This window comes from Panthera pardus, unplaced genomic scaffold (genome assembly GCF_024362965.1).
Source record: "Panthera pardus isolate Hobbes unplaced genomic scaffold, ASM2436296v1 HiC_scaffold_11, whole genome shotgun sequence".
NCBI classification, from domain to species: Eukaryota; Metazoa; Chordata; class Mammalia; order Carnivora; family Felidae; genus Panthera; species Panthera pardus.
The window spans coordinates 38,810,076-38,833,973 of record NW_026526666.1 but is presented as its reverse complement, the minus strand read 5'-3'; the positions used below and the strand labels follow the sequence as shown (position 1 = coordinate 38,833,973).

Sequence of the window (23,898 nt, the reverse complement as noted above, 5' to 3'; positions counted from 1 at the left end):
CAAGAGATAGTATGGTATAGGAATATATAAGACTGACAAGTGACTCAAGGTCATGAGCAAAGAGAAAAAATAGAGATTAAACTAAAGTTATGAGTCTGGATGACTGGAAAAATCATCAACTGGAATGAAGAATTGTAATTCCTTTCTGACCTTCCTACATATCCACATTCTTATATGCAGCAAATGAACATAAATATACAAAAATAGGAAATTCTTTGAAAAAGTTAAAAACACTACACAAAATATAAATTATTTTCAAAATGATTTTATTTAGTGGATTCCTAAGCAAAAAGCTAGAACAACAGAGTTTATTATGTCATCTTAGTATAGGTTTTGCTTTATCTGACAAAGTGTGAAAGGTTTTAATTTATTCATGTCTCAGGTATACAACTTTGGTAATAAAAAAAATCCTTGTAGAAAGAATATTGAGACCTCTGGCCTTCACATCAGTCTTGGGGTTATTAAATGGTAATTATAACTATTACTTACTATCTATCTAAGACTAACACACGTACAACTCACAGAACAAAAGAAAAAGAAAGGTGTTACCCTGGAGCAGAGTAATTTTTTTATGATCAATAGTCTATCATTAGCATAATGTTTATTTTATGCATCTGCAGACTTTTTGTCACCTGAATTGTGGTTTATAAGTATTAACCTATTGATCTTTGCTACTCTTCCATCCGCTATAAGAGTTGCAGATAAACATCATCGCATCTTTTTTTGTAGGTGAAGGACAAAACAATAGCAAACCTTTAGATATCTGATGACTGGACATGGCTAAAGAAAGATTCAGAATCCAAGGCTGTCTAACTACATAAATTCCTCAAGCTATCCTGAAGGCTTATGTTTTAGTTTATTTGCAACATTCAAGCTGATAATATGTTCTTTTCAATGCAAATCTAGAATGAGTACAATAACATAATACACATTATTTTACCCAGCATATGACATGTGATTTAACATGCTTTATAAATTATCAAATAACATACTGAAAGTATACTTGGCCTGTTTCACAAAGATCTACAGCCATTTATTTTCTTTTTGTATTTTTTTCAAGTTTTAGCAGTAATTTATTAAGCAAGATATCCTGATTTCTCCCCTGGAAAAGTGTCTTTCCATTCTCTAGGGAATTCATTACACTGGATAGCAATCTGATTTCCTCTAGGTAGTGAAGATCAGCTCTTTGAATGACCAAAACAATACACCCTTAAAAATAATAAAAGAATACATTTACAGGAATCTAAGAAATTCATTACAAATCCATTACTTTTCCTAAACATTTTTTTTTAATTCAGTTTGTGTGGATTTTTTAATAGAAAGCTTTATCTGGTCCATTTTTTCTCTAATTTATTTTGCTAAAGTAAACCTGACACAAGACTGAGTCCTGGGACCAACATCCGAGTTATATTTAATGAAAATTTAGAGCACAAAGCACTTCAATTATTTATATTTCCTGATTTATACTGAAAAATGGGTGCACATATGTGTGTTCTTTTGATAGGGTTCAAATTAGCAGTGAGCTTTTGAAAATTGGTCCTTAGTAACTTCAACAAATGTCTTTTTACCAGCTTATCTTGAGCAAAACAGAGACTTTTAAATCAAACTTCTATTTCATCTATTTCTTTCTTTATTACTGAAATGAATAAAGTAATTTTGTATGGAAACTTAAATGCTTATCAAAATTGGGAAGCAATAAGTACAACAATAAAGCCATTTGTTAGAAGCTTCATATATTATATTATATTATTATGACTAGAGTGATACATTTGTCTTTTCACAGGGAGTTACATGGATTTTTTTAAGCGGTGAACCCAGACATGTCATGTCTGTGCAAGCCACAGAACCAAAAATTATGTCCAGTTGAACCCGCTGTAATTTGTTTATGCAAAGGGACTTTAGAAGTGGGAACCAACAGCCCCCATTTCATCAGATGCAGCACAGAAAAAGACTCAGTCATAGGTCTGACAAATCCACATTCAGGTCCATATGGTCATTTATCCTCCCTATGTCTTTGAAAGTAAAATACTGTGAAGGCGGCATTTGAGTTTTTGGTGACAAATTACTTTTCTCAATGGAATCAAAGGCTGTGGCCATCTGCAGTGAAATAGATGAGCCACAGCTGGCTTTCATAATAATCAATCCTGATTGCGGCAGGACCGTGGCACTTCTGGATTGATTGTGAGGACCCGCTGTGACAAACAATACTGACCAATTCAGCTACATAGACAACCAGTTATTTCTCATGTTCAGATGCAGACTCTACCTCATGTCATCGGAGGGAAGGGAAGATGAAAATCGTCCAATATCCTTGGTCAGTGGTGGAAACCTGAAAATTCAGAAAATTCTTCAATCAGACTTGGAGACCTAAACGAGCTACGTGACATGCCGATAGTGTGATTAGATGTATATTATATCAGCAAAATGGGGAACCATGGTTTACCAGGAATTTCTGTCATGCCTCCTCAACCTGCACATGCATCTTAGAGAATACATCCTTATGAATAACTCCTGCTATATGAAGGGTAGTCCACTTGATTCCAGTTTTTCTCTTATGTCCCCCTGGCACAGCTGATTCGGCCAGGGATGGACATCCATGAAAAGGCAGGCAGTTCATAAGCATGGTAGTGACTTTGTGGTCCAAGCTAATCAAATTCCTCTTTTGGGAATTTGGAATGGGACATCAAAGACACTGAGGTAGTTAGCTCTGAAGAATTACGCTAAAAAACTATATAATCTCTAAATTTCGGTAAACTGCCATAGGACAAACATTAGTGGCAAGAAAGGAAGAGTAACAACGGCTAACAAATGTCGAATACTTACCCTATGTCAGACATTTGCTGAATGTTTGTCACCCACTATCTGTTCTAAACCTTGACCTCACATCCCTATTAAACCTGCTGATAGGTGCTGTTTATATCCTTGTATAACTGATGAAAATTCTGAAATTTGGAGACATTATTTAAATTCCCTCGTCATGTAGATGTAAAATAAAGACAGATCCAAAGCTTAATTCTACTAGACTTCTCTTGATTATTCAGCTATAGAACTGGGAATCTATGGGGTTGGGGTGGAAAGAGAGAGAGAGAGAGAGAGAGAGAGAGAGAGAGAGAACACCATAAGGAGAAATAACCTTACTATATAGCCTTGAGATAGTGGTCTTCTTTTTGTATAGCTTCTGAACTGCAGTTCTCATAGATCTAAATATTCATTGATCTCTGTCCTCAGAGACATGTTCCCATGTCCCCCACTGTATCTCTAGATTCATGTACAGTACACAATACTTTGGGTAGAGCTATTGAGATAATTAAAGCAAAGGTCATAATTTGTCCTCATTTCTTCAGATATTCATTTCAATGTTTGGTAATTCACATTGATTTCAGAGATTTGACCTTAGTATTGTGTGTTTGCCTGAATGAAAGATAACCAACTAGTGACTGTGAGGAAATGTGAAATCTGTGTTTTTTCAGCAATTTCCTACCTTTCAATTTATAAGGAAAGCCCAAGACTGAGTCAGAAAAAAGTGTATTTATTATTAATAATGTATATGATCTAAATATACATGTGCTTCTCCTTCCCTCTAGAATCGCTTTCATATTGTGATATATTAAATCTGTTCCAAATGAACAGGTCACTAATAGTTTTAGCCTGTTAACAGTGTTTCAATCCTGGAAAGAAAATCTCAATGCGGGGAGAGCAGAACCCCTCCCTTTCTCCACTTTTTACCAACTGGTTAAACTGTTACTCTAAAGATGAGTCACTGGGGGATTTATACCCAATGTTTTGTTTTTGTTTTTGTTTTTGTTTTTTTCTCAATGTCTGGAAAAGAAGAAGGCCTCGATAATTCAGACAGCCTGAACTTTCTGAAGAAGCCTGCTTTTTTATGTAGGAGCGACATTCAAACGAGAACAAAAATCCTGTACTATTTTACAGCTTACACTGTTTGTGCATTTCGGTTCCCTTGATTTTACTATCCCCCACTTCGTTTGAAGATGGGAGTTTTCACTTCATTGCCAAGTTGGGTTAATTCACATTTCGACTGTTCAAAGGCAAGATTCCGCAAGGGCTCCAACACCAGCCATGTGGCTCAGTCTGGGCCAGGCCTCCATACTGTCTGCGAGCCCATCAGCATCGGTGTGTTCCATGTTCCACAAGCAGACAGTACAATCACGGTCTCTTTTCCAGAGAGTCGACTACTGCTATGTTTGGCAGTAGTTAACTGTTTAAGCAAATGTAGGATACTGGCATAGCAATTCAAGCTGTATAATGAGACACAGAAATAGTTCCTTAGCATTTTCCATTACTTTCATAATGCTTCACCATCATTCTCCCTAAAAGTGTTTCTCTTTGTTTTATAAGGGGGAGGGAATAAAAGGTTATTTATTGCAAAAACGTAAAGATTCCTTTATTCTCTTTGATATTGTTCACAAATCCTGTGTCATTACAGACAAATTGTTGAGAAGATTTGCAGATAATCTTGTCTCAATTTTCTTAAAGTCATTCCGCTGTATTTTTCTCTTAGAGTAATGTCCTCACTATAATGGAATTTCAAATATATTAGCAGATACTGCCATCGATCTTCCTCCACAATAAATAACTATTAAATGTATATGTTGCATTCATATAAATAAAAAATAGAAAAACCGGTCAAATATATACATCAATATTTTACATGATTCCACTCATCTCTATAGCATATTTTTTGAGGATTAATGGCTCATTTTGCATTTCTTTGAGGTGTAGGGCTTTTGCTACACTGGCAAGTTCATATTGGGGCAGGAAAAAATAATTCAACAGAGTATATTGAAAGAGAAATTGAGAAAAACAATAAAACTGTATGCTACTTCAAACCCAACTAAATCCAGCTCCTTCAATACACACATACATTGAGATGTCTAATCAGGATTAAACCATGATATGCTGGTAAATATATATATTATGTATACATACATATATACATATTCATAAACACATATATACACACACATGCATATATATATATGTGAAAAGAGTCTACTGAAGTGATATTGTATGTTCACATCGAATGTTTTAAGAAATATTAAAATGTCTGCTTGTGATAAATATTATAAAGATATGACAGAATAAGAGTGCTAGACAGTGACAGAGGCATCATGCTATCACGTGATCATCTATACCAAGGCACCATTTGAATAGAGAACTGCCAAATTGATGGACTGCATTTTCAGTTTGGGGGAAGATCAATGCAGGCAGAGGATCCAACAAAGGCCTGAGACCTGGGCATGCTGGTTGTGTTCGAGGATCAGTGAGGGGGCCGAGGGGCTGGAATAGCTGGAAAGAGCAGAGGGTGGTAAGACTTGTAGTCAGAAAGGTACAGGTGAAGTAGTGTCTCACAGAGGCAATGGAAGGGCCTTGCGTTCTACTCCGGGAGAGAAGGAAGAGGATAATAGGAGAGTTCTAAGCAGAAGAGTAGCATGATCTGACACATATTTTTCATGTTGACTCTCTCACACTTGGTGGGTTTTTTTTCTTTTTTAAATGTTTATTTATTTATTTTCAGGGGAGGGAGGGTCAGAGAGAGGGAGAGAGAGAATCCCAAGCAGGCTCTGCAGTCAGCACAGAGCCCCATGCAGGGTTCGAACTCATGAACTGTGAGATCATGACCTGAGCCAAAATCAAGAGTCAGACGGTTAACTGACTGAGCCACCCAGGTGCCACTCACATTTGTTTTTTGTTTGTGTTTTTTAATTACTATGTGTGTTGTGAGATTGGGCAGGGCATGCACTGTCCAATTGGCTATGGTATATGATGATGCTTGTGGTATATGATGATGTGGTATATGATGATGTCTAGGCATGCTTCACTCATTCACTTTCCTTCTTTTTTTATTTTATTGAGGTAAAATTGGTATACAAGTTTATATTAGTTTCAGGTGTACAACATAATAATTCAATATTTGTATCCACTACAAAGTGATCACGACAATAAGTCTAGTTACCATCCAACACCATACAATTGATCCCCTTACCTCATTTCTCCCATTCCCACTCCTCTGAAAACTACCAATCAGTTCTCTGTATCAGAGCTTTGTTTTGTTTGTTTAGGTTTTTATATTTCACATGTAAGTGAAATAATATGGTATTTGTCTTTCTCTGTCTGATTTATTTCACTCAGCATAAGGTCCATCTGTGTTGTCACAAATGGCAAGATTTTCTTCTTTTTTATGGAGGAATAGTATTCCATTGTATATTATATTCTTCTTTACCTATTCATCCATCAATGTACACTTAAGTTGTTTTAATATCTTGGCTACTGTAAATAATGCTTCAATTAACATAAGGGTACATTTCTCTTCTTGAATTAATATTTTCATTTTCTTTAGATAAATATCTAAAATTGGAACTGATGAACCAAACGGTAGTTCTATTTCAATTTTTTGAGAAACTTCCATATTGTTTTCCATAGTGGTTGTACCAATTTTTATTTCCACCAACGGTGTATAAGGGTTCCCTTTTCTCCAAATCCTCTCCAATACTTGTTATTTCTGGTCCTTTTGCTAATATCCATTCTAACAGGTGTGAGGTGATATTTCATTGTGGTTTTGATTTGCATTTCCCTGATAATTACTGCTATTGAACATCTTTTCATGTGCCTGTTGGCTCTCTGTATGCTTTCTTTGGAAAAATGACCATTTAGATCCTCTGCCCATTTCTTAATCACAGTGTTTGTTTGTTTGTTTTTGCTGTTGAATTGTTTGAGTGCTTTATATAATTTGTATATTTACTCCTTATTAAATGTGTGATTTGCAAATATTTTCTCCCATGAAGTAGGTTGTCTTTTCATTTTGTTGATGGTTTCCTTAATTGTGCAGAAGCTTTCTAGTTTGACACAGTCCCTCTTGTTGATTTTCGCTTTTGTTGCCTTTGGTTTTGGTCAGATCCAAAAATTCAATGCCAAGACTGATATCAGGGAGCTTACTGCCATGCTTTCTTCTAGGAGCTTTATGGTTTCAGGTCCCACATTCAAGTCTTTAATCCATTCTGAGTTAATTTTTATGTATAGTGTAAGCTAGATGTCCAGTTTCATTCTTTTGCCTGTGGCTGTCCAGTTTTCTCAACACCATTTATCGAAGAACTGTCCTTCTCCCTGTTGTATATTCTTGGCTTTTTTTGGTCATAAATTAATTTCCTGTATATGTGTGGGTTTATTTCTGAGATTTCTATTCTGTTCTATTGATCTATGTGTCTGTTTTTATGCCAATACCATACTATTTTGATTACTATACCTTTGTTGTACAGTTTGAAGGCCGAGAGTGTAATAACTCCAGTTTGTTCTTTCTGAAGATTGCTCTGGCAACTTGGGCTCTTTTGTGGTTCTGTACATATTTTATAATTCTTTGTTCTCGTTCTATGAAAAATATTATTGGAATTTTGATAGGGGTTGAATCTGTAGATTGCTTTGGGTAATATGGACATTTTAATAATTTAGTTCTTCCAATCCATGAACATAGAAAGCTTGTTCATTTATTTGTGTCTTCTTCAAATTTTTTCAGTGTTTTATAATTTTCAGTGTATAGGTCTTTCAACTCCTTGGTTAATTTTACTCCTAGGTATCTTATTCTTTTTTATGTAATTGTAAATGGGACTGCTTTCTGAATTTTTCTTTCTTTAGTTTGTTATTAGTGTGTAGAAATCAAGCAACTTCTTTATATTAATTTTGAATACTGTAACTTTCCTAAACTCATTTATTAATGCTAATGGTTTTTTGGCAAAGTCTGCAGGGTTTTCTATATGTAATATCATGTTATCTGTAAATATTTCTTCCTTTCCAATTTGGATGACTTTTATTTCTTTGTCTTGCCTAATTGCTGCAGCTAGGACTTTTTAATACAATGTTGAATAAAAGTGATGAGAGTGAGCATCTTTGTCTTGTTCGTGATCTTAAAGGGAAAGCTTTCAGGTTTTCACCATGCAGTAATGAGGCTCCTGTGGTTTTGTCATATATGGTTTTTATTATATTGAGGTACATTCCTCTAGACCCACTTTTTTGAGAGTTTTTTTGGTCATAAATTGATGTTGAACTTTCAGTAAATACATTTTCTGCATCTATTGAGATGATTATATGATTTTATCCTTTATTTTATTAATGTGGTATATCATGTAGATTGATGTGTGATGCTGAACCATCCTTGCATCTCTGGAATAAATTCCACTTGATCATGGTGCATGATCCTTTTAATGTATCACTTAATTTCATTTGCTATTATTTTTGTTGAGTATTTTTGTATCTATGTTCATCAGGGATACTGGCCTATAATTTTCTTTTTTGGGGGTGTCCTTGTCTGGTTTTGGTGTCAGGGTAATGATGGTCTTATAAAATAAGTTGGGAAGCATTTTCTCCTCTTCAATGTTTTGTAGGAGTTTGGGAAGGCTAGTTATTAAATCTCCTTTGAATGTTTGGTAGAGTTCACCAGAGAAGCCATTTGCTTCTGTATTTTTGTTTTTTGGAGGTTTTTGAATATTTAAACTTCTTACTCATAAATGATCTGTTCAGATTTTCTATTTCTTCGTGATTTAGTATTGGAAGATGGTATGTTTCTAGAAATTTATCCATTTTTTCTATGTTGTCCAATTTTTTGACATATAATTGTTCATAGTGGTCCTTTATGATCCTTTGTATTTCTGTGGTATTAGTTTTAACTTCCCTTTCATTTCTAATTGTATTCATCTGAGACTTTCCTCTCTGTTTTTGCTGTATCCCATAGATTTTAGATAAGTTGCATTTCCATTTTAATTTGTTTGTAACTTTTTTTTAAATTTCCCTTTTGATTTCTTCATTGACTCATGCTGTTTAGTCTCCACATATTTGCATTTTTTTCCAGTTGCCTTCTTAATTGATTTCTAACTTCATACCATTGTGATTAGAGAAGATGATTGATATGATTTCAATCCTCTTAAATTTATTGAGACTTCTTTTGTGTCGTAATATGTGATCTACCCTAGATAATTCCATGTGCTCTTGAGGAGAATGTTTATTCTGCTGCTTTTGGATGGAATGCTCTGTGTATATCTATCAAGTCTATCTAGTTCATGTGTCATTTAAAGTCTATGTTTCCCTATTGATTTTTTTAATGTTTATTTAATTATTTTTGAGAGAGAGAGAAAGTGAGAGATGAGCAGGGGCAGAGAGAGAGAGTCTCAAGCAGGCTTCAAGCTCTGTGTGGAGCCTAACTTAGGATTCAATCTCATGATTGTGAGAATATGACCTGAGCTGAAATCAAGAGTCAGATGCTCAACCAACTGAGTCATTCAGGCATTCCTCCTTATTGATTTTCTGCCTGATCATTCACTCTACCTATCTGGCCCCTGCTGGCATTTGAAATTGTGTCCCTTATTCCAGACAGTTTCTGTCTTTAATCACATAATAGGAAACCATTCTTAAAACCCAAGCTCAAGGTGCCTGGGTGGCTCAGTTGGTTAAGTGTCCGGCTTCAGTTCAGGTCATGATCTCATAGTCCATGGGGTCAAGCCCTGCATCCAGCTCTCTGCTATCACCACAGAGCCTGCTTTAGATCCTCTGTCCCCCCCTCTCTCTCTGCCTCTCTCTCTCTCACTGTCTAAAATAAATAAACATTAATAATTAAAAAAAATACACAAGCTCAAGTTGCTACCTTTTATGTTTCATTTTTTTTTCTTTCAATGCATCAGTTTTCCTCAGACATTGTCATGCTCACATTCTGAATTTTAAAATAGTTCTAAAACTTCCAAGTCTTCTGGGATTTGTTGTGTCACTCAGAATAGTTTAGGCCTAAAAACTAGACATACCAGAAGATCTTGAGCTTATTGCCAACTAGAGACCAGAATGATTCTAAAGATCTTTTAAATTTCCTTTTTTTTTTAAAAGCATATTTATTTATTTTGAGACAGAACACAAGCAGGGGAGGGTCAGAGAGAGAGAGAGAGAGAGAGAGAGAGAGAGAGAGAGAGAACCCCAAGCAGGTTCTGTGCTGTCAGCACAGAGTCAACATGGGGCTCAATCCCATGTAAGATCATGAACTGAGCCAAAATTAAGAGTCAGATGCTTAACTGATTGAGCCACCCAGGTGCCCCAGATCTTTTAAATTTCTCTTGAAGAAGATCTGGGCAAAACTGGAAAAGGACTCATAAATAGACAAAGTCATCCCCAGGGAATGAGGAGGTCAGCCATAGTGTATCCTAAAATTTACTCCACAACATACTGCTATAGAAAAAACAGCCGAAAATTCACTTCCAATATAGACTTGAAGAAGGAAAGAAATATCCCAGAAGCAGACTAGGCATGTTTAGAAGTGGAAAGAAAACTATACACTCTTTGTTCTGATAATGACATCTGTAAGAGCCAAGTTGGTGGGGAAAAGAACCTCGGGTTTCTTTTTCTTACAAGTTTCCCTCCATTCAGCTTCCTTCTTGAGTACCAAGCATGTCAGTGGAGTTCAGAACTTTCACTACCATGCACAGAATCTACTATACACCCCAATTTAACATTTCATGGAAGATCAAAATGTCACTTATTAACATTTGGTTTGTCCTCATGAGATTCCTAGCACTGGCTCAATAATACTCTAGAATTGAGCTCATAGGGTCTATAAAATCTTCCAGGCAAATTTAATTTTTATTTGCCCCGTTTAATATGCATTACCAGTTAGATTTATTAAGCATGTACTATGTGTCAAGCACTCTGGGCTCTGGATATTAGGCCTTGGTTATAACAAGATTCATAAAAACTATTCTTTCCTTGATGAATGCATGTTCTAGTAGAGTAGACAGAACTATAAATAGGTATATAGTGATGTAGTCTATTAGGTGTTATTACTGAGGTAAAAATAAACTGTGAATACACAGAGGACACTATCTTTCTGAAGGAAGATCCCATGCAGAATTGAGCACCTCACTTTTCACTTGTCACTTTACATTTTAACTCATACTAGCATCCAGGAAAAAATAATTTCATGTATCACAAATCCTATAAGGTTGTAAAGGTAAGATAGTAGATGGGCTTCGATGACATCTTAAAGACATTGAATTGCATGCTATATAGCAATGGGAATACCCTGAGGGTGTTTAAGCAGAAGAGATACTTGATTGTAATTATATTCCCTCATTTGTATCCCTAGACCAGGCCTTTCCTCTGAGCATCTGATTCATATATCCAACAGCCTATATTATTTACTTCTCTCCTTAGAGGTATCACAAATCTTGCAAATAAAAAATATTCAATATTGATTTCTTTCTAATCTAGCCCCTCCCCTAATCTTTGCCATTTCTGACAGTGAGTGACGTGACCACCTACCCACTGCTAACTCCAGACACTTGGAAGCCATTCTCAAGTCTTTCATTTTCCTTATCCCCCATCAGCAAGTCCTTTAATTTTTCCACCTCTAGGTTGCATTTGGGATCTGTCCCTTCCTATTTCCTTTACTCCCACCCTAGTCAAAGCCACCTTCATGGTACAGACTCACTATGACAATGATTTCCTCCTGGGTTTTTCCACCTCCACTATGTCTTGCTCCAGGCCCTTCTCTGTAGCAGCCAAAGAGTCCTCCACTTATTTATAGCATAGTGCCTAATTTGCATCCTTCATAAAACATATTGCAGCCTGTAATTAAATAAATGATGATGATACATGATAGATAGGTAGGTAGGGAAATAGACAAAAATGTAGACAGTTAAGTTGCTGTTATTTAGTTGTTTATTCTTTGTTTCCCTTATTAGACCATTACACTGCAACCTCCATGGGGTCTCTTACATCCACTGTAACCTCTACATCAAAGTGCTCAATGAACTTTTGTTGAAAGAATGAAATACACTTGGGGCACCTGGGTGGCTCAATCGGTTAAGCGTCCAACTCCTGATTATGGCTCAGGTCATGATTTCACAATTCCTGAGTTCGAGCCCCACATCCAGCTCTGTGCTGACAGCATGTAGCGGCTTAGGATTCTCTCTCCCTCTCTCTCTGCCCCTCCCCCACTTGCATGCATTCTGTCTCTCAAAATAAATAAATAAACATGAAAAATTGTTGAAAAGAATGAGATACACTTTCCTTTTTTTGGTCATTTTCCTTGGAATTTATGTAACTAATTTCCATATATTTCCAACCTATTTAACTTAGGAGTCTAAAAATTCCTTCCTCTGACCACTTTTTACTAGGTGCAAAAGATTTGGAAAAGATAACATCTCATCCACCCCTTTTCACTGCAAAGCACTGGAAAACAATATTGCAGGGCATTTTCAAATGCTATAATTCCCATATATGGCCAATTTCTAGATTTGCTGGAATTTTTACTTAAATAGATATCCATTTAGTCTGTCATCAAAGTGAGGCAGATAGTTAAGTCTGCTTCTCTATTGTTGATGTCTTGAGCGAAATAAAAATAAATAAAACAATTCCACTCAAACATTGTTTATATATATAAGCAACATAGGTAACTTTGCATTGCAAGTACACATAAACATTTTTCTTGTGTTATTTCACTCCCAGATTCTAGCCAAAACATTAAAAAAAAGACTATTCTTGCAATCCTTGCAGAATTGCAAGCCTTAGTCAAAGAAGAAAATCCCAAAAATCTTTTCAGAAATCCTATTTGGGCGCTATTCCCAGCCTAATTTTGCAGACCAAGATGTTTGGGCAGTCCTGGTATGCCAGGGATAAGCAGTTGAGGATTTTTATCTGAACCAAACCCAAATTCCAGCCCTAATTAAAATACCACAACATTGTTAACTCCTTGACTATGTTAGACATTGGTTTAGTTGAACTAATTCCACTTCTGGAATACAGCCTCTCATTTACCTTCCTGCTGATTGCTTATATTTTCATTTCAGCTCCCCATTGTTTTTCAAAGGATAGAAGTATTGTCCCAGTTTTTGTTGCTATGCAAACATCTCTAGAGTTACATAAAGAAAGCAAAATTACTAAAGACAGATAATACAGGTATGGTAACAGAAACTTCTGGAACCTTCTGTCTTCTCCATTTTTCTTCCTCCGATGACAAGATGGTGCAAAAGATGTCTTGTGACATTTTATTTATATTTTCCTATACATTTTGAAGAAAGGAATACTGAATATATATGTGTGTGTGTGTATATATATACATACATATATATACACACACACACATATATATATACACACACATATATACATATTTATATATATATAACAATTCAAATGTTGGAATTTAAGTTCATAGTCCCCTATGTAGGAAGCATGAACAGGCAAGATGAGTGCAAACTCTTTCTGTGTTTATACAACCAAGTATATATGTAATTGATGAATAGAAACTACCGTTCCGTAAGAATATGCCCTAAATTCTTTGAAATCCCATCAAAGAAAATCAGCAAAGGACACATGTTCTCTGTCCCTCGTCCCAAGACTGCTTCACGTAAGTATTCATCTTTTGATCCTGTTCCCTTCAAACCTTCTTTAAGCCCCTCAATTTTAACTTGCATTACCTGTTGTTAGCACCGCTGCTATACCCTCATTACTATTTCGCTGGGAGTTCTGGAACCTGGTATGAAGTCAAATATAAAGTGACAAGTGAAAACCAAAGGGTTTCGAAGTACAAATTGTATATGATCGTCTTGCCATAACAGAATAGTGTCATTGTCCTGCAAAATTAGAGATTCTATGCTCTTCTACTTCAGAGAATTAGCAGTATGAATGCTATTCGACAGCTAATGGGACTTCTAGAGAGATTTGGAAATGTTCCCCAGAAGTAGCAGAAGTAGGGTGTTCTTGGATTCCCCATATACTTTTCTCAACACATAAACATATCATTTATTAAGCTGAGAAATTGTTCACTGGCCACTTCCCCTAAGTGCTGGGCAAAAAGCAATGAGAGAAGTTCAAAAAATGTCTCTCTTGTGGAGCTCACATTCTAGTTGGGAAGATAGTTAACAAACAAATGAGTAAGTACAATGTATATTAGCTCAGAGGATGGCAAGAGCTGTAGGGAGAAGTAAGGCAGGAAAGGAGGACAGGACTGAGCTGGGAGTGGGAACGTTAGGCAGTAAATGGAATTTTAATAGAGTGACCAGGGAAGCCCTCACTACATAAAAGACATTTCATAAAAATCTTGAGTCATGCAGGCAAGGTATCTGGGGAAGGGCATGCTAGATAGAGGGGACAACGAATCAAAGGACTTGAAAAGGGTGCCTGCTTTGTGTGTTGGAGGCACAGCAAGAAGGCCAGAGGTCCAAGTGAAGAAGGTAGGGAGAAAGTGTAGGATATGATGTCAGAAAGGTCAGAAGGAGGGGGAAAGAGTCCAGGCAGGGGCTTGTTGGTCAGTGCAAGGACTTTGGCAGTTATGTTTTAACCTGAATGACACATGAAGCCTTTGGAGGTGTGTCAGTTTCCTAGGACTACCTTAGCAAATGACCACAAACCAAGTGGCTTAAAACAAGGGATATTTATTCTTTCTTAGTTATGGAGGTCAAAAGTCCAAAATCAAGGTATTGGCAGGACCATGCCACCTCCAGAAATTCTATAGGAGACTCCTTCCTTGCCTCTTCCTGCCTTTGGTGGCTCTAGGTGTTCCTTAGCTTGGGACTATATCAACAGGATCTCTGCCTCACTGTTCATGTGATCATCTCTGAGCCACTATTTCTGAAAGAGACAGAGAGAGCAAACAGAGAAGCAGGGGAGGGACAGAGAGAGAGGGAAAGATGATCCGAAGCAGGCTGTGCACTGACAGTAGAGGGCCCAATGAGGGGCTCAAACTCACGAACTGTGAGATCATGACCTGAGCCAAAACTGGATGCTTAACTGACTGAGCCAACCAGGCACCCCACATCTCAATATCTTTAACTTAATTATATCTAGACAATTTTGTTTGTTTGTTTGTTTGTTTGTTTTTTCCAGTAAAATCACATTCACAGGCTCTGGACATTATTGTGTGATCACATCTTCTTTGAGTCCACATTCAATCTGTTACATGGAGTTCTGAGGAGAGAAGCAGCAAGATCTGACTTGTGTTTGAGCAGGTTCATTCCAGTTCCTGTGGTGGAAATGGACTATAGGGAAGCAGGACAACTGTCCAAGGGACTCCAACAGACCGTAGAACACAAAGCAATAATTTGGGTGAGTACGTGACCTGTACCCGAGCAGTAGTAATGGAGGTGGTGAAAAGGGGTTGGATTCTAGACACATTTTAAAAGTAGAGGACAGAATTACAAAAGATTTTAGGTGAAATGTAAAAGAAAAGGTAGAGTCAAGGGTGAATCCAAGGTTTAGGGGCTTAAATATTTGTGAGTTACTTTTGATGTATATGGTAGGAATGCCTCCTTTTCTATAAAGCTCGTATATTTGGGGTATTAAGGTCATTAGCTTGCCGCTAGTCTTCGCCCAGCGGGTCTCACGATGGATGTCATTTCCCTCCAACAGCTTTCTCTGACTTCAGTAGATTAGATCAATATGTCTCTATGCTCTGCACCCTAAGGTCAAGGTCATCCCTATTATACCCTTTTGGGTTGTTTTTTTTGTTTTTGTTTTTGGTTTTTTTTGGTCATTTGTTTTAGTTTGCTTTTGCAAACTACCCCAGAAATTAGTGTCTTAAAACAAACAAAAACATGTCTCTAGCTCATGGTTTTGCAGATTGACAATTGGCTTCTCTTGACTGTGCTGCTGGTCTGGTCTGGGCCATGGACTTCTTGCTCTGGTCTGGACTTGATCTGGCATCTGCAATTATCTAGTGGGTCAGCAGCAGCTGCCTGATTCACAATGGCCTCAGGTGAGATGGCTATGATGGCTGGGGTCTCTCTATGTCTCTCATCCCCCACAGGATGGCCTGAGTTTGTTTAGAGCAGTCAAAGTGTTCCAAGAGTGTAAGAGCAGAAGCTTCAAGACCTCTGGAAGCCTATGTTCAGAACTGGCACAATTTCTCCTCTGTTATTAGTCAAAGCAAGTCACAAAACCAGTCCAGAATCAAAGGATGAGGAGCTGGAATCTATCTATCTATAGGAGAAGTTACCAAGTATTGTTGTGATTTTGCAATCTATAGCATCATTTAATATAATTGCTTATTTTTGTGTCTGTCTTCTCTGCTAACCACCCCATAAGCAGGGACAAAGTTTCTCCTGTTCACTACTGTATCCTGAAACAATAGACATTGAATACACATTTGTTTTTTAAAGAAATGAATGAGTGAAAGAATCAGGCAGTAGATGAACTGAAATGCAAGTCAGTCTGCAAATGTCATGATCACTTGATCTATCTCCATTCTCTTGAATCTGCATCAGAATCTTCATGTTTGGGGTGCCTGGGTGGCTCAGTTGGTAGGCTCAGGTCATGATCTCATGGTCCGTGGATTCAAGTCCACATTGGCTCTGTGTGACAGCTCAGAGCCTGGAGCCTGTTTCAGATTCTGTGTTTCCCTCTCTCTCTACCCCTTCCATGTTCATGCTCTGTCTCTCTGTCTCTCAAAAATAAATAAAAACATTAAAAATTTTTTGAAAAGAAGAATCTTCATATACTCAATATCTGTAGCCTGTATTTGCAGGTAAGGTAAATTATTGCTTCAAATAAAAAATCTGAATGAATGTGGACATTTGCAAGAAATGGTCAAAATAAGTATTTCTAAGAATTGTTTAAACATAAATATTTGGAATAACTTCTTAAGGCAGCTAGATATTCATTGGTTTTATGTTAGCCTAGAATAATAAATTATTTTAGATTTTTTTGGAATAGTTGTATTTGTATATGCAAGTTAACAATATACTTACATCTTGAGTTTGTAGCAGGTGTTATACAGACCCATTTTTCTTCAAGGTTTAGAGGTCAGGTAACTCTCTTTTTTGCATGAATCACATGGGTCTCCTTTGGAATGCCTTGCAGAAACTAAAGTCTTTTGAAAGTATTCTTTTGTTTTTCACTGATGTTCATCTTAAAATCTAAAATTCAAAGGATTCATTAATGTTGATATGCCTTCCTTGTTAAACAATGCTATTGTCTGGGAAACTCCAAGTGTTTTACAAATGGAATACAGAAGCAAGTTGTTATCCTTTTTGCAGAGGAAACTTATAAGTGCCTTGGTGACAGAGATAAGAACCAAAATTAAAATCTCAGTGCTCAATCATTTTCACTAATGACATCATTTCCAAAGCCCCATCTATTTTTCTGTTGTTACTCCATGCATCAGGAAGAATTATTGAAGGAGAGCAGATTATGCCACCCCCAAATATTTCTTGGCATGAGGATTACTTTGGGCTAAAGGCAATCAAACCCAGGAAGAGCTCTTTACTCCAACTGCCTAAATTTACACTGGAGAAGGGCCTGTGCCAGGAAAGAGCCATCACCAGAGACACCTTTTTACCTAAGAAACTTGTCATTGTAACAGGGCAACCTTTGCTCTCCAAATGTCTCCTCTTCCTTCCTCTGGCCTTCCTTCTCTTTGTAGTCCCAAGCCCATACCCCTTATATCAGGGGGTTGTATAAGCTTCAATCGCCTGACTGCCTTTAGGACTCACATTTTTATGGGGCTCCCATATGTAGGAAATTAAATTTGGTTAATCTGCCTTGTAACAATTTAATTATTGGACCATCCAAAGAACCTAGAAGAGAAAAAGGGAAAGATTTTCCTCCCCTCCCCTACCTACCAGTTAACTCCTTTTAGACTCTCTTTCATGGTTCAAACCATCATTGATACGAACTTCTTTCGGCACTAAACCTGAATGTCTTCCAGAGCCTTATTGATCTAAGGACATCAACATGTTGTTTGTGCTGATTGTCTGTCTGCTGCAGTTAGTCTAATGAGTCTATTGGACTGTTCAATTCTGTGCTTGGTAGTGTGCTTGTGTTTTGTACTCCCTACATCAGAGATGTGGAAACACGGTAGTAATCTGAGAAGCCATTCAGTGAGAGCAGCTCCCAGAGAACCTTTAGCTCTCCAAAGACTCTTCTTTTTTTTTTTTTTCAAGAACAAAAACTTTTGGGAAGTAAAAACACGGTGAGGAGCTTTCTAGGAGTCCTATCGATAAATGAAGACTTAAGAGTTCGGTTCCTTAGAAATTGGAGGGAAGGCATCAGAAAGAAGAAAGAAAAGTGGGCTCTGTATCGAGTAAATAGATTGTTGACCATTAGGAACTTGCGTCTGCTTGGAAGCAAGTGCTGAGAGGAGTTAGGGGTCTAAGACTTCTGTGAGGAGTCCAAGCCTATGAAAGTCAAATGCTGGGAGAGGCAGGGTTGGGCAGGGAAAGCATCCAAGGTGTCCTACCCTGGGCAACACAGACAGGCCTTAAAAGCCCCCATTATGCTTAGTCATTGTCTAAGAGGAGGCTGAAGATGGCAATTGTGACAGTGCTACTGGCTGGTGGCTGTCACTTCCCTTTGTCTCTTCGTGCAGAACCCCGAGGTTTTCCTAGAAGGGAGATCCATATGGTGCACCTTCTTAGCTGCCAAAGAACTGGAAGTTCTCTTAAAATATTGGGGACTAAATGTTGGGCTAACCCAAACCCTGTCACCCCCACTGGGCAGGAGGCAGGCAGTGGGAAGAAGGCAATCGAAAAATAATTTAAAAGAATCCTAATGTATTCAGTCATTCTGTTAATCAGCATAATTTTTTAATCATTGCGGTTTGCGTGCCCTTTTTGGAGGTTTTACTTGTCATTGTGTTTATGGGAAATTGACAGTTATTAATTGTTTTCAAGCTTGAACCAGTCCTTATTAGAATTCAAATATATTTCCCACTACTGGGTCCAATATCTATGTAATCATTTATCTTACAGTGAATTTTACTGTAAGTGTAATATTTACAAGAAGCAATTTGTCATTCTTGGGTTAAGTATAGAAACTTCGATATTTTCTTGGATAAATGTGTCAAAATAACTAAGATTCAAGCAACAGAAGAGAACAGGAAGCTTATAATACAGCATTTTATATTAGAGCTGGGAGGTTTGCTATCTGGTTTGAGTCCGTTATCGTTATTGTTTTTATAAATATGATTTTCCAATTATTAACCATCATTAGTATTAATGGCATTAATGCTGGTAATCTGTCTCGCTAAGGATTTCAAAGTGCTGTATTTTTTTATATGCTAAATGAGTTCCAGGGCTCCAGCAGTGATTCCCACCCTGATTTGCTACATCCCAAAGTCTCCAAACACAATTAATTTTAATTCATAGATGAATATGCCATTCAGCACTTTCGGTTAGGGAATGGGGTGGCAGAAACTCACAAACAATTTTGGAATATTTCAGCCCCCTAAAGACTTAAATCTCCAATCCAATCTTTGGCAACTACATCCTCCTTTTCTCGCCCCGGGGATAGCACTCCTTGTCATTTAAACATTGCCCTATGTTTGTGTCCCCAGGGCTGGGGAGCCCGGATGAATGCTTGGGCGAGGAGTGCAGAGGCAGAGGGGGATGAAGATCTGAGGCTGACGCCCAGAGGTACACAGGATCTGTGGAGCTTGTGCCCCACGTCTTCCTTCCGTGAGCTGCTCCTCAGTTCTTTCTAACATTCTAGTCGCATCTTTCCCCATTTCCCACTCCTCCTGTGCCCTGAACATACTCAACTGATGGTCTCAGCCGGTTGTCTCTCTCATGCCGCCCCGCCTCTGTACCCATGTTCACTCCACCTGGCGCACACCCGCAGCCTCGCCGGCTTCCCTTACGTGTCCATCAGGGCCCACTCTGCCTTCAAGAGTCACACCCGGCATCACCTCGTTTGTAAAGGCCTTCTCAATTACTCCAGCTGTGCTTTGCCTTCCTTGCCCCCTTTCCTCTGTACCCTTTTCCTTTGGACAGATGTCCAAAACCAGACTCAATCTGTTTACACACTTGTGTCCATCATCCCCAACAGAAACGAGAACAAGCATCATCTATTTTGAAATGGGTAGCCCTAGGTTCTTGCCCACAAAGCGCTTGGTGAATGTCTGTTGAATGAATGAATGAAGCCTTATTCCTTGTTCCAGTGCACCAGGGGCAAGCACCTGCGCATTGCTCTCTGAGTGCCTGCCACAGGATCTCTCACATACTGGAAAATCCAAGTGCACGCAAGTGCTGTATATAGTCATCTCCACACACTGTCTGGTGTATCCCAAACGAGCTTTCTCTCCACCGTCATTGAAATCTGGCTTTCCCTTGGCATTGCTGGCCTTCCTCTAGTTACTGGAAGAAAGTATTTCGGATAGAATAATTAAAACAACTATGAATTCCTGTGTTACTCTAAGTGTAAACTTGTTAATGTGTGAATGCTGCCAATAGTATGTGCATTGAAAAAAAGAATGGGAAGCCAGTAAAACATAGAAATAAACTTCTAATGGTGGCATTTCAGGAAATAGGAGAGGACAGATGGGAAGATATTTCTGGACAAGGAGCTTCTGGATGCCCTTCACTTTGTACCACACAAGCCATTTCCTGTTCCTGTACAGAAGGTTGGATCTGCTTGCTACAACACTCTCTAGCTCTCCTGAGAATAGTACTTCTATTTCTGTCTTTTATAAAAAGGTAGAAGCACTAGCCCTTCTGGTTGTCAGAGACCAGGAAGGAGCCTTCCTCATGTAATGGCAAGAAAAACCAAGAACAAAGAAGTCATCTTTTTTTTTTCCCTGCATCCAATAGAAACCATAATAACACTTCCCAGTTCAGAGAGAGACAATCAAGTTCAATGGAAACAGGTTTATAATAATTAAACAAGAAAAGCTTATACTGATTAGGTATTTACCCAGTTGCTCTGCTGAGCCCTTTCTTCTATTCCTTACATCAACTGTATAATAAAAGTCATTTTCTATCTCCATTTTGCACACAAGTTCAGCAATTCGTCCATGGACACAAAGCTGAAAATTGCCTGAGTCAGCACTGGTGCCTAGAAAGTTGTGACTCAAATCCTCTGGAAGCTATCCCCTGGTATGAGGAAGGGGACACCTAATTAAACTTACATGTCAATATACAACCTAGCACTACCTGAACTGTCATTATAGTCCCATATATGACAAGACATTTACATTATGTTTATTTCACCTCCTTTTATTTCATGAAGGTACGGAAGACGTTACAGTTTATGGGTCCATTTTTTACTTCAAACAACAGATATAGAGAATATAAGTTCTTTACTATTATTTCCAATATATTTTCACACACATTTATGAAAGATCTAAAATATGTAAAGGACGCTTTCAAAATATTTGGGGAGAGATTTTAAAAGAGAGTATTTGGTCCCTGACTCCAAAGAGTTTTACAATCTGAAAAGTCACATTAAGACCTCAATAACATTCCAACTCCAGTCTGTGTGCAAACTGTGTCCAAATTGATATCAGAAACCTGAGAACTCACCCGTCCCCTCAGAGAGCAATCAGACCATTGGATGTCAGAGACATAAAATAACTATTGTCTTCACCCTGTTACTTTCAAGCAATTGTTTCCTAAACACTGTTATAGTCACTAAATCTGCACACTTCAGAAATTCCAGATCTTCACTAGATCTCATGAAAATGTGTGTTGGCATTTTCCTTTAGATTTCCTTTAAAGTATTACTTCTGTCCATCAAGTCAGAGTTCCTGTAAGTGTGGTGTGTTGAAATTGTTTCTCTTTCCTGACAGGATGCGGATTCCCAAAAGCAGCAAACATCTGACTGGTCTCCTTACTACTCTCTGCAAATATCCCACACATGTGTATGTTGAGAGTTTTAATGTCATTTGTTGAAATATATTTAACCAATGTCATTTGGTTCACACCAAGTTAATAATGGCTTCCCCAAGGCTATGATCAATTCAGTCAACCAGCTGGTTTGACTGATTTTTCCTTTGAATTGACCTAATTGCCTGGCTGTTTGGGCATCCGCAGACACCTTTACACAAAGAGAAGGCAGGCTTCCCGTTAACTTGCTAAATGAGGGTTATTCTTTTCTCCTGAGATCTGCCACGACTTACTGAGTGACTGTTGGCAAGAGTTACAATCAGATTGTGCTCCCTCTTTCTCATTTTAAAAATGGGAATAAGAATATATAAAGCTCTGATGATACTAAAGGGAAAGGCAAGTAATCACTGTATGTTTAAAGACACATCTGCATTGTAGTGAAAGAAAGATTTCTTCTCTTCTGAAATGCCAGCAAAAGACAACATGAAGTGGGGAAAGAACCCAATCAGCAGCCTAAGGAGATTACAAAACAACACATTTCCTTTCAGTTGTATATTTGGGTCCTTTCGAGGAATTAATTAATTAATTAATGCTGTTTTCTTTTTGCACTGCAATATACACCACTACCTCTTTAAAAGTTAACAGGGATTAATTCTCTTTCAAAATAAATATTCTACTTAACAAATTGTCCACGTTCCTTCACTGGCACGTTCGTCAATCAAGTCACAGCTCTGCTCTCATTCAAAACTCCGAGTTTTATCCAAATGTGTTTACCTGGCAACTAATAAGAGATTTTCTGCCTACCCTCTAAAATCCTGATGACAAAACAGAAGGACTCATAACACGTTCACAAAAATCGGATCAGCCGGAGCATCAGCTAATCTGGGTATATTTTTCCCTCTGATTAACCAGTTCTTAATGACAACATTTCTTATCTTACAACTGTGACATGAAGAGGGAGCTGTAGCTCTTCTGAGACACAGTTCTGCAAGAACCAGCTTATACACGCTCTCCGATCTCGTGTCTGTTTCTCTTTCTCTCTCTCCCTCTCTTGCGCTGTCCCTCATTCATTCACTCTTCCATCTTTTTGCCATTGTGCCAGCTCAATTTAAATGTATCTGCTCTGTATCTGTTCAAGTGGAGATAATCCATGCAAATCAGGAGCAGTGGTTCTCAGTGCTTGGTTCACAGAGAGGACTCAGCTTGAGGAGGTCACTCGCTCCCAGCCGCTCCTCCCATTATATTTTTCCCCTTATTGCAGAACTGCTGTATGTATACAGTGACTGAAAGGACTCAATTTACTGCAACTGCTGCCTGGCTTTACTCACAACTTTTTTTTATAAAGGAACTTACCTCCATCTGTCTTTTCAAGGTAGGAAGTCTGATTCTTCTAAAGACGTGTGTAATGCCTCCACTGTCTGCTCATTATCAAATGTCACTTGAATGCTTTATATTGTTGCTGGCATTAGGCACAAATGCTGCTGATTCCAGGTGCCTCACGCTTTTGTTACTTAACCGAATAGGTACAATTGTTTAAGTGTCGGGTGTTGTAATGTTTATTTTCCCTGCAGCCAGCTTCAGGTTTACAATGTCAGAAAGATTACAGTGCCCACTCTCTAATCTAGAAATACAATCCTCTATCAAGTTTTCCCTCTTAAAAAAAAAAAATAGTCTCTCAGTATGCTTTAACTTATCATGCATCCTGGCCAAAGCATAGTCAAGTGTAGAATTCAATCGTGGTAATTTTTGCTTTTTAACCTGGAACCAACCTGCAGCGTTTTCTGGGAAAAAGAACTAACTGTTGAAATGTTTTTAACAACAGCAAGAGAAGGATAGATCTTACCTCATTCTGCTGCAAAGCAAGAAGCTGAGGGCCTTATTGCTAACAGGCCTGTCAAATAGATTTATTCTTCACAATTTACAAATTGTTACTAGGCTATGCAGAAGTATTATAATTAGTTAGGATTCAGTTACTGTGATTGTACAGGCGATTATTTATTGTTTTGAGGTTGAAATTAGATTATAAAAAAGTTTAATGTTGCAAGCCTAACAAAAAAGCTTATGTTTGTATAACACTGTTTGATGTCATTTTTTAAGACTGATTTTGATAGCCAAATGGTTACGTTTAGATTAAAAATGCACGTAAGAGGCTAACAGATTTGACAATATACATGCTGATTTATGAAGGCAATTTCTGGGCTTACATTACTTCATATGTGTTTCCTTGAAGTTACTCGTAATAATACTTTAATCATTCCTTCATCATTTCAATCTTAAAACATACTACATGTCATAAAATCATAGACTCAAAAAT

General features: G+C 37.7%; 1 protein-coding gene and 1 long non-coding RNA gene across 24 annotated transcripts in view; one reads left to right on the top strand and one right to left on the bottom strand.

The window, feature by feature from the left end:
• Positions 1-255: 255 nt before the first annotated feature.
• Positions 256-23,182, bottom strand: LOC109246165 (uncharacterized). Its single transcript, XR_002071231.2, has 3 exons — positions 22,938-23,182; positions 2,267-2,329; positions 256-1,209 (listed from the first exon to the last, which is right to left on the bottom strand). It is a non-coding gene; the product is annotated as an uncharacterized LOC109246165 (long non-coding RNA).
• Positions 22,668-23,898, top strand: part of ADGRL2 (adhesion G protein-coupled receptor L2) — a 621,134-nt gene continuing 619,903 nt past the window's right edge. For 4 of the 23 annotated variants that reach the window (XM_053893471.1, XM_053893431.1, XM_053893423.1 and 1 more), the window contains exon 1: positions 22,669-22,956. The gene's annotated coding sequence lies outside the window, so the exon portion shown is untranslated. Of the gene's footprint in view, positions 22,957-23,898 lie in introns of all 23 variants that reach the window. The other 19 variants (XM_053893361.1, XM_053893366.1, XM_053893371.1 and 16 more) reach the window with 8 other exon arrangements.